Raw genomic sequence first — 11355 nt, forward strand, 5'->3', positions numbered from 1 at the left:
ACCAAGCTGCTTCGATATAGCTGTTTTTAGTGTGAGTCTAAGAGTTGAGATTCATAGCCAGAGCCCTCATCCCGGCACTCGATCCTTCTCCTTCCCTCCATCAGTGTCCAGGACCTCCCTGGTCTCTCTGCCATCCGAGCTGGCCTCACCTGTCCTGGCCAGACTGACTGGAGATCAGAGATCAGTGCCGGAGGCTCTGTGACTCACTCTCCACACTAAATTAAGCTTGGTATGGAGAGCTAAGGCTAAGGTTTTTTTATTTATATATATAACTACAGTCTGAGTTTTCCTGAGGTATTATATTAGATAGGTAAGAACGTGTCAATCCGATAATTGGTAGGGGTGGCACATGAGAAGGTCAGAAAGGGTTTGGTAAATGAGGACCGTATCTTCAACATTAACACTTTGATCCTAATCGGCACAAACAAACCACAGTCACACATCTGTTGATTTCATTACTTGTTATTTTTTGTGAGATACCTTACCTACCATCCTGCAATGCCTCCTCTAATACAGGGTCTCACCTCATCCTGCATGCTTCCTCTAAATAGGGTCTCACCTCATCCTGCATGCCTCCTCTAATACAGGGTCTCACCTCATCCTGCATGCCTCCTCTAATACAAGCGGACCTCATCCTGCATGGCTTAAGCGATCCCGTCTTAGAATATGCAAGTTCCCAAATCAATTCATCTGGCTTCACTCATCTCATGACGGCTCCGATACCAAATTACACATGACTTTTCCAGGAGAATTCCTCCAAAACCTTATAACAATTGCGCGCTGCCATGGACTTAGACGGGATACTGCTAGTAGAAAAACTCAGGACAATTGAGTTAAGCATTATTGCCGATAATTTAGGAGATGCTGCTTATGAAGCTGGTGTTATATTTGGTTTTCACATTGAATAGTAAGTGGGTGCTGCAGAATTCAAAATAATTGTCTACCAGTTCTTTCATAGCACTCAGGACTGCTGTGGCATACAATCTGTTAGAATCACAATGACTGACGCAGTAGAACCGATCTAATTTAACATACCATTCATGTTGGTCCTGGTTAATCCTACCGTCTGTCATTAAGCCCCCATAAACATCTACGCAATATAACATTTACCTCACAACTCGCCACGCTCAGGCCCTGCTGGCAGGCCTGATTCTACAATCCCCTATCATGTCTCCCACTTAAACTTAATCACCTACCACTCAAAGACCCACCCAGCCTCTAATGTCCCGTAAAATCTTAATTCTTATCGTGTTGCTAGCTCCAGCACATGTGATATCGGACAACCAGTTTGGTAGTGGTATGTCGCTTTCTATCAAATGTAGACATATTACAAAATAGGTCCTCTCCTTCAAAAGACCCCGTTTAATATACCACACGTCGGTCGGCCTGGCACTGCAAATGACGTACCTCATTGTCCGTACTCCTAGAAGTAAACACAGTAACAAGATCCCGTATCCCATCTCCTGTGCCCTGAAATGAAACCTTCTATTCCGATAGAATCCCCTCCCCCTCTCCTCCTCCTCCCCCTGCTCCCCAATATTCCCATTACCCTGTTGTTAAATGACCCCAGTGTTCCCCCTGCGTGGCTCCCAGGAGGGTTTAGAGCTGGGGGGATCCAGGCCCCCTTGTTCTACTGAATGACTCCTTTCTGAGTGTTCACACTCTGTGACCAGCTGCTTTCTATTCTCACTGTGTTAGTAGGATGTCCAATGGAGAGAGACACACTGAGGCTCCCCACAGGCCTACCACTGATACAGCATATCTTAAACATGACCAGAGTGCTGCCTCTAAAGGAATGTCCTCGCTCCTATGGTCGCYGTGAATGGAATTGATTATCATTGAGCTCCCATGTGTAAAGTGTAAGAGGATCTATGGATTTTYAGATGGCCTTTATTAGAAATCAATCAGCTAATTGAGAGAGAATAGGTGAAAGTAATAACCTTTCAGGCTCCAGAATTGGGTTTATAATAGCAGTGCGGTTGAGCTAAATTACGTCTAAGGTGCTAAAACTCACCGTAACCAATACAACTAGAGAGACTGAAACATATGGAACAATCAATATGCCTTTCAGCAATAGAGGCTCAACAACAGGGCTAAGTACCGTAACAATGTACAGGATTTTCAAGGTAGCTGGTGCATTGGCCTCTCCTTGGTAAACATGTACAGCAGAGTTAGCCAAACTCGGTCCTCAGGACCCCAAGTAGTCCACGTTTTGGTTTTTGCCCTAGCACTACACAGCTGATTCAAATWAACAATTAATCATCAAGCTTTGATCATTTGAATCAGCTGTGTAGTGTAAAGGCAAACACCTAAACGTGCACCCCTTGGCKTCCCCAGGACCAAGTTTGGGAAATGGTGATGCAAAGTATTTTACTAGAGTAAGTAGCATAGTTGTGTGTCTTACCGTGGACGGTGAGGGTGGCCGACGCCTCCGCCCTGCCCACCATGTTCTCTGCCACGCAGGTGTAAGACCCCACGTCTGCAGAGGACAGCCGACGGATCTTCAGGGTGTGGTCCTCACGGATCTCATATCTGGAATACACACAGGTAGTCGGTCAAACACACACACACACACACACACACACACCTTACTGTAAATGCACACATGCTGATCATCAGACAGACAAAAGGGAGTGAGGGATGAAATAGAGCGATATAGGGATTGTGGTGTAATAAAGGGGGMCAGAAAATTWGTCATACAGTACAGTACCTTCCCTTGGGCAGGTCTCCGTCGTCTTTTCTCCAGCGGACGGTGGGAACTGGGTCACCCCGGGCCTCACACCTGAACTCCACGCTCTGGTCCACCAGCACCACCTGGCTGCCGGGACGCTTCACAAAGCTGGGTCGCTCTGCAGAAAGAGATGACATAGCACAGGACTATTCAGTACTAGGTCTACAGTATGTCAGTACACTGTATCTGCAGTTATACAGGATAGTATAGCATAGTACAGTATAATATACAATGCCCTCTTGAATTGTTGGTACCCTTGGTAAATATGAACTAAAAAGGCTGTGAAAAAATGTCAGTTGTTTATCAGCTTGACCTTACAATCAAACTATCATATGCATCTAACCTTTAATTGAGTTAAAATTGTAAAAAATAAAAAAATAAAATTGCAACAAGAAATAATGTTTTTTTTTCAGAAACATGCGTGCCACAATTTCTGGCATCCCTAGAAATTCTAATGAACAAAACAATCGAATTGATGTGTATTCCGATTAAGATTTTTGAGGAACTCTTAAGTGGTCCAGCCATGAACTCCTGTTTCACTGGGGTATAAATATGAGGTGACAMACAGGCTAAACCCCCTTATTCATCCATCAACATGGGAAAGGCCAGACAACACACAAACGAAATGAGACAAAAGGTTATTGACCTTCACAAATCAGGCAATTGCTATAAAAAAGATAGCTACACGGCTGAAAATACACATCTCTACTATTAGGGCAATAATTACGACATTTTCAACAACTGGAGCTGTGACGAACCTGCCTGGAWGAGGACCCAAGTGTATTTTGCCTCCACACACAGTGAGAAGGATGTTTCAAGTGGCAAAGAAATATCCAAGGATCACAGTTGGAGAATTGCAGAAATTGGTTACATTGGGGGTCACCAATTCTCCAAAACTACAATTAGACGACACCTTCATGCCAACAATTTATTTGTAAGGGTTGCCAGAAGAAAGCCACTGCTGTCACCAAACCACAAATGTAAGCATGTGGAGTTTGATAAATGTCATTGGAACTTTGATTGGAACCAAGATCTATGGTCTGRTGAGACTAAAATAGAGCTTTTTGGCAACAAACACCAGACGTTGGTTTGGTGTAAAAAGAGCCATGATCATGCAGAAAATAAAATAATCCCTACTGTGAAGTATGGTGGTGGATCTGTGAAGTATGGTGGTGGATCTGTGAAGTACGGCGGTGGATCTGTGAAGTATGGTGGTGGATCTGTGAAGTATGGTGGTGGACCTGTGAAGTATGGTGGTGGATCTGTGAAGTATGGTGGTGGATCTGTGAAGTATGGTGGTGGATCTGTGAGGTATGGTGGTGGATCTGTGAAGTATGGTGGTGGATCTGTGAAGTATGGTGGTGGATCTGTGAAGTATGGTGGTGGATCTGTGAAGTATGGTGGTGGATCATGTGAAGTATGGTGGTGGATCTGTGAAGTAGCGGATAGGTGGATCTTGTGAAGTGATGGTGGTGGACCTGTGAAGTATGGTGGTGAGATTATGGCTGTGATGTTGTGGTTGGCTGTTTTACTTACAAAGGCCCTGGGAACATTGTTAGGACATACATGGATCATGGCACTTCATCAATAACCAGGAGATTTTAAGCCAAAACTGGGTCGTTGTTGGATCATTGGCAGGACAACGATCCTTTTCAGGACAAAGAGGTTTCTTCCACCTCACAGAACTTGAGTACGAACGGATTTCATGTTCCGGAGGAGGTATGGAAGATCGGTGAAGAGTCCAGCTATTAACATGTCCGTTTGCCCCCATGTGGGAAACTCATGAGAGACTGTGGACTACAATAACATACCGCTGTTTATATAATAACCTCAGATATGAGGTTTACATCTGTTTGTTGTATAAAATGAATGAGTGAGTATGATACTGTTTGTATAATTGTGTAATATGATTTTGGACTGTTTAATGAGAAAAAATACAAATCCCTTTTGTATTTGAACTAAATCCAAGGACCGCCCCTGAGCCCAGTACGGGTCAGACATCCAAGGACAGCCCTTCCTGCTATCTGAATAAAAGCAACTCTGAGAAATTATCATTAGACCATGTTTTTCCTCCATATGGGGAGAACGAAGGTTAAGTACCATTGCTGAATCTTTAACCATACCACGTGGTTAAACTCTTAGACGAATAAGAACAAGTCGTTGATATTGACTACTAGTCTGCAGCTAGGAATTCGTATCATTGAACGTGAAGAAAGACAACCGCCGAAACATCCATTCTATAACGAATGTCACTCTGAACTATCCACAAGAACTAAGACAGAGACAGAAGGAACTCCAACAGAAACGAACTTCTCTCCAACGATCAAGACGACACACACCGAGCGTAACTATAATATACAGTGGGGAGAACAAGTATTTGATACACTGCCGATTTTGCAGTTTTCCTACTTACAAAGCATGTAGAGGTCTGTCATTTCTATCATAAGGTACACTTCAATGTGAGAGACGGAATCTAAAACAAAAAATCCAGAAAATCACATTGTATGATTTTTAAGTAATTAATTTGCATTTTATAGCATGACATAAGTATTTGATACATCAAGAAAAGCAGAACATAATATTTGGTACAGAACCTTTGTTTGCAATTACAGAGATCATACGTTTCTTGTAGTTTCTTGACCAGGTTTGCACACACTGCAGCAGGGATTTTTGGTCCACTCCTCCATACAGACCTTCTCCGGATTGCTTCAGGTTTCGGGGCTGTCGCTGGGCAATACGGACTTTCAGCTCCTCCAAAGATTTTCTACTGGGTTCAGGTCTGGAGACTGGCTAGGCCACTCCAGGACCTTGAGATGCTTCTTACGGAGCCACTCCTTAGTTGCCTGGCTGTGTGTTTCGGGTCGTTGTCATGCTGGAAGACCCAGCCACGACCCATCTTCAATGCTCTTACTGAGGGAAGGAGGTTGTTGGCCAAGATCTCGCGATACATGGCCCATTCCATCCTCCCTCAATACGGTGCAGTCGTCCTGTCCCCTTTGCAGAAAAGCATCCCCCAAAGAATGATGTTTCCACATCCATGCTTCACGGTTGGGATGGTGTTCTGGGTTGTACTCATCCTTCTTCTTCCTCCAACACGGCGAGTGGAGTTTAGACCAAAAAGCTCCATTTCTGTCTCATCAGACCACATGACCTTCTCCCATTCCTCCTCTGGATCATCCAGATGGTCATTGGCAACTTCAGACGGGCCTGGACATGCGCTGGCTTGAGCAGGGGACCTTGCGTGCGCTGCAGGATTTTAATCCATGACTGCGTAGTGTTGTTACTATGGTTTTCTTTGAGACTGTGGTCCGCCAGCTCTCTTCAGGTCATTGACCAGGTCCTGCCGTGTATTTCTGGGCTGATCCTCACCTTCCTATGATCATTGATGCCCACGAGGTGAGATCTTGTATGGAGCCCGACCGAGGGGATTGACCGTCATCTTGAACTTCCATTTCTAATATTGCGCCAACAGTTTGTTGCCTTCTCACCAAGCTGCTTGCCTATTGTCCTGTAGCCCATCCAGCCTTGTGCAGGTCTACAATTTTATCCCTGATGTCCTTACACAGCTCTCTGGTCTTGACCATTGTGGAGAGGTTGGAGTCTGTTTGATTGAGTGTGTGGACAAGGTGTCTTTTATACAGGTAACAAGTTTCAAACAGGTGCAGTTAATCAGGTAATGAGTGGAGAACAGGAGGGCCTTCTTAAAGAGAAACTAACAGGTCTGTGAGAGCCAGAATTCTTACTGGTTGTAGGTGTGATCAAATACTTATGTCATGCAATAAAATGCAAATTAATTACTTAAAAATCATAAAAATGTGATTTTCTGGATTTTTGTTTTAGATTCCGTCTTTCACATTTGAAGTGTACCTATGATAAAAATGACAGACCTCTACATGCTTGTAAGTAGGAAAACTGCAAAAATCGGCAGTGTATCAAATACTTGTTCTCCCCACTGTATATATTGTTTGCAATTTGTTCCCGAATGAGTGAGCGTTCAATGTGTAAGGATTAGCATGTCAATTGTTATGAAAGAGTATACTCTGTAGTGACTTCTGAATCGACCCCCCGTTTTCCCTTTGTCTAACAAGCCGGTTCAGCCCACTAGGCATATTTCTCCCATCATTTCATGTAACCATTTTTAAGTTCGTTTGTTTTTGTTATGCATTTCTGTGAATTAATTAGTTAGTATAATAATAAATGATTTAAGCAAATTGATGTATGGATGACTCATAGTGAAGACTGGGTTCGTGCAGATAACCAACAATTTACGACGTTTGGAATGGAACTAACGTGAGGTAAAAATAAATAAATCATTAATCAGAAGACTATTGATCAGATATGAAAATATCTGAAAGGTTATATTGGAAATTATAACTTGTCATCCTGATACTTTCCCTGGTGCCCTCGAATTCATAGTTAATTAGTTACGTTATAACTCAGTTGATCGCGTAATCCCTAATTACAGGAATCTTTGATAAAAACTATAAGTCTTCAATTTAATGATAGCAAAGACACGACACAGGGTTGTCAATAATAGTGAAACATGTTTTTGAAAAAAAAAAAAAWTCTTGATTACAATTATTTTTCTTTTGAACAATTTTAATTCAATTAAAGGTTARATTCATATGATATTTTGAGTGTAATATCAAGCTGATAAACAACAATGACATTTTTTCACAGCCTTTTTTTGTTCAGATTTACCTAGGGTGCCAATAATTTAGGAGGACACTGTAGTAAAGTTAAGCATAGTATATTATAGACTGAGTATACCACATATTAAGACCACGTTCCTAATATTGAGTTGCACCCCATGTTGACTCCAATGCTTCCCACAGTTGTCTCAAGTTGACTGGATGTCCTTTGGGTGGTGGACCATTCTTGATACACACAGGAAACTGTTGAGTGTGAAAMATMMAGCATCGTTGCAGTTTTGACACAAACCGGTGCGCCTGACACCTACTACTATACCCCGTTCTAAGGCWCTTACATTTTTYGTCTTGCCCATTCAGCCTCTGAATGGCACACATACACAATCCATGTCTCAGTTATCTAAAAATCCTTCTTTAACCTGTCTCCTCCCCTTCATCTACACTGATTGAAGTGGATTTAACAAGTSACATCAATAAGGGATCATAGTTTCACCTGGATTCACCTGATCAGTCTATGTCATGGAAAGAGCAGGTATTCCTAATGTATTGTATACTCAGTGTAGTATAGTATAGTGTAACATAGCATAGTTTAGCATAGCATAGTATAGCATGGCATAGTATAGCATAGTACAGCATAGTGTATGGGGTATAATATAGTATAGCATAGCATAGCATATTATATCATTGAATAGTATAGCATAGCATAGTAAAGCATAGTATGTGACTATACTGTATCTTTAGCACTGTATGGGGATTGAATCATCTTGCCGATCAGTCTGTAGCAGCAGTCTCAGTGCTAACATTAGTAGTGTGTTTTAGTAATCACATCTACCCCCGTTGCTCTTTATCCTGATGATCTGAGAGGTCCTACAAAAGCTTGCTGTTGCACTCCATCCCCCCTAGCCTTCCAGCAGGGATTGAAATAAAAATACTTTTTGTGAAATGAAAACAGATAGCCATCTAACCACCCCTGGCCCCTCAGGTCCAGCTCAGCTCCCTCTCCGGACCCTATCCCCTCAGTAGAAACACACAACAATGCACATCTCCATACGGAACACATAGCACATTTCCTAATAGCTTTCATCTCCCTCACCTCCAACATTTGTTTTTTAATATTTCCCACAGCTCAACAATTGCAGTTCAATAGTTTGACCTCCCTCCTCTCTGCTCTCTCCCCTGCCTCCCTCCTCGCTCCCCTCCCTTCCTCCTCTGTTCTTTCCCCTTCCTCCTCTCTGCTCTCTCACCTCCCCTCTCTCTACTTTCTCCCCTCCCTCCTCTCTCCACCCTTCCTCCTCTCTACTCTCTCTCCCCTCCCTTCTCTCTACTCTCTCTCCTCTCTGCCCTCTCCCCTCCCTCTGCACATTCCCTCCTTCCTCACATCCCCTTCAGACTTGGCTTGAAAACGTGCTCAGTAAGTGCCTGGGGCTGTCGTGAGTTTTTCTGTTGTGATGTTTACTCAAACAGGCAAAGCCATAGCTATGAGCTGAGCTCTTTGAAGCCATCTCAGTATGATTTACATATATAATGATGTATCTTATGTTGGAAAGAAGAATACGTGGGCCCTGTCGGAGGGAATGATGAGAGGTCTAGTGGGACAGGAAGTAGAGGAAGTGGAGAGGACAGTCAGAAGTTCATCCCATTGAGGTSAATACAGAGGTCTATACTGACACTATAAACTGAGGCACCGGAGAGCTGTGGGGTCAAAGGCCATTCATGGTGGAATGGGGCACAGCTGGCCAGAAGAGAAGTGCTGAGGTGGGTCAGTAGGGGAAGGGGTCCAGCGGGGGAGAAAAGGGGGTCAGTAGAGGAGGGGAGGCGGGCCTCCCTGGGTGGAGTTCATGGTTTAACTGAGAGTGAAGGCCAGGTCACACTCCTCTTGAAGGGGTCAATGACACCGTTTAGTCTCCTTGGAGACACACACAAACAGAAACATCTGGACCCTCTTCACCGCTGTACACAAACAAACAGTGAGAAAGAGAGAGAAGAGAAAGAGAGAGAAGAGATGAGTGAGTGTGTGTGTGTGGTATATGTGTGTGTGAGAGAGAGGGAGAGACAGAGGAGAGAGGACTCCTGGTGTTAGTCTCCCACAATTCAGAGGTTAAATGCCTGCTCTTCGCAGATTACCTATGCCTGCTATCACCCACAGCACATGACCTACAGCAGAGCCTGGACTGCTAGAGCAGTACTGCCAGACCTGGGTCCTGAAGTAAACCCCAAAAATACTAAAATAATGATTTCCAGAGAAGATCCAGATCTCAGAGAATTAGAACCAAAGTTCTCAATTGGTAGAAAATATATAGAGTACTGCACAAACTACAGTTACCTAGGTTTAAAAAAAGCTCAACTGGACACCTTAATGAGGCAGTGAATGAAGAGAGACAAAGCACACAGGGCATTCTACACCATTAAAAAAACAAATTCAAATGGAAATACCTATTCAAATTTGGCTAAAACTAATTGAATGTATCATTGAACCAATTGCACTTTATGGCAGCGAGGTGTAGGGTCCACTTGCAAAACAAGATTTCACCAAATGGGACAAACACCCCATTGAAACCCTGCATGCAGAGTTCTGTAAGATTCTCTTACATGTCCAGAGGAAAATTACAAACAATGCATGCAGGGAAGAATTAGGCCAATATCCACAAATAATAAAAACTCAAAAAAGAGCAACTGGTCGTGGTGTGAGTTCACAAACCTGTTCTTACTAACCACTGAAGCCTCAGGACCAGAACATCCAATCAATCAGAATAAAACAAATTACAACACAGTCAAAACAAAACTACATTGCTTATTGGGAAACACAAGCACAAAACAAAATGCAGTGCTATCTGGCCCTAAATCAACAGTACACTGTGGCTAACTACGGTGTACTGCGAGAGAAGAGAGAGAGAGAAGAGAAAAGAGAGGAAAGGAGGGGAGAGAAGAGAGAGAGAGAGAGAGGGTGTGTGTGTGTGTGTGTGTGTGTGTGGTGTGTGTGTGTGTGTGTGTGTGTGTGTGTGGTGTGTGTGTGTGTGTGTGTGTGTGTGTGTGTGTGTGTGTGTTGTGTGTGTGTGTGTTGTGTGTGGTTGGGTGGGTGGGTGGGTGGGTGGGGGGGGGGGGAGGAGGGAGGGGAGGAGGGGAGGAGGGAGGGAGGGAGGGAGAGAAATAAAAGAAAGAGGTGAGAGAGTGAGAGAGGGTCATGCTCAACATGAGCTCCTGATATATTTCATATTTTTGTTTTTTAGATAGATAAACACTCTAATCGAAAAAGAATTCCAGACAAGTAGTGATGAACAACAACTCTATTCATTCAGAATAGAAAAAAGAAAGTAACTTTGCGCTCAAGATAAGACGTTTTGACTCTAGCTAGCTAGCTACACAACAAAGACCTAGCCAGCAGACTAACAAGATAGCAGAAGAAACGAGCTAGAACAAACATAGCGGGGAGTTAATACAACTACATCAATGACCAAACTGAGTGAGTAAACCAAAAAGGAGCACGGACTAACTTTAAACATATCTTCTGTTTTTTTGTGTGAGGATTTGTCACTCTTTTCGCTGGTTTTTGAACTAAATTAGCGCAGCTAGCAACAGCAGCAGACAAACAAATCGGTTGCTATGACAAAGGCAGCAGAACAGGCGCAGACGCAGTAGCAGAGCCCACAGGCACCATGTCCCACTCCCCCTCAACGCTGATCCATTCTCTACCCTAAAGAGGCCAAAAATGACACAATGAGGAAAGCTTTTAAAACAGAAACTACTAAAGGGGAGCCAGAAACCTTTTTTGCAGACCTCTACAAAAACGTGACTTGAAGTAACTCATGCGCATCGCGCTCAGCAGTGTGACTCATCCACTACCATCCATAAAGAAAGAGGGAATCTGTAATGGGTGGAAGCTGAAAATCAAAGGACAGACGACCCTGACAGCACCAACCTCTACAAGACTGGGACTGTCATGGTGCAAGGAACATTAGGCGTTTGAGACTCTTCAGA

The 11355-nt window shown here is 43.5% G+C and overlaps 1 pseudogene; it reads right to left on the reverse strand.

Annotated features, from left to right (window-relative positions):
* LOC112069691 (roundabout homolog 1-like) overlaps positions 1–11355 on the reverse strand; it is a 123222-nt pseudogene that overhangs the window by 107287 nt on the left and 4580 nt on the right.

The sequence above is a fragment of the Salvelinus sp. IW2-2015 genome, unplaced genomic scaffold (genome assembly GCF_002910315.2).
Source record: "Salvelinus sp. IW2-2015 unplaced genomic scaffold, ASM291031v2 Un_scaffold1081, whole genome shotgun sequence".
Lineage (NCBI taxonomy): Eukaryota > Metazoa > Chordata > Actinopteri > Salmoniformes > Salmonidae > Salvelinus > Salvelinus sp. IW2-2015.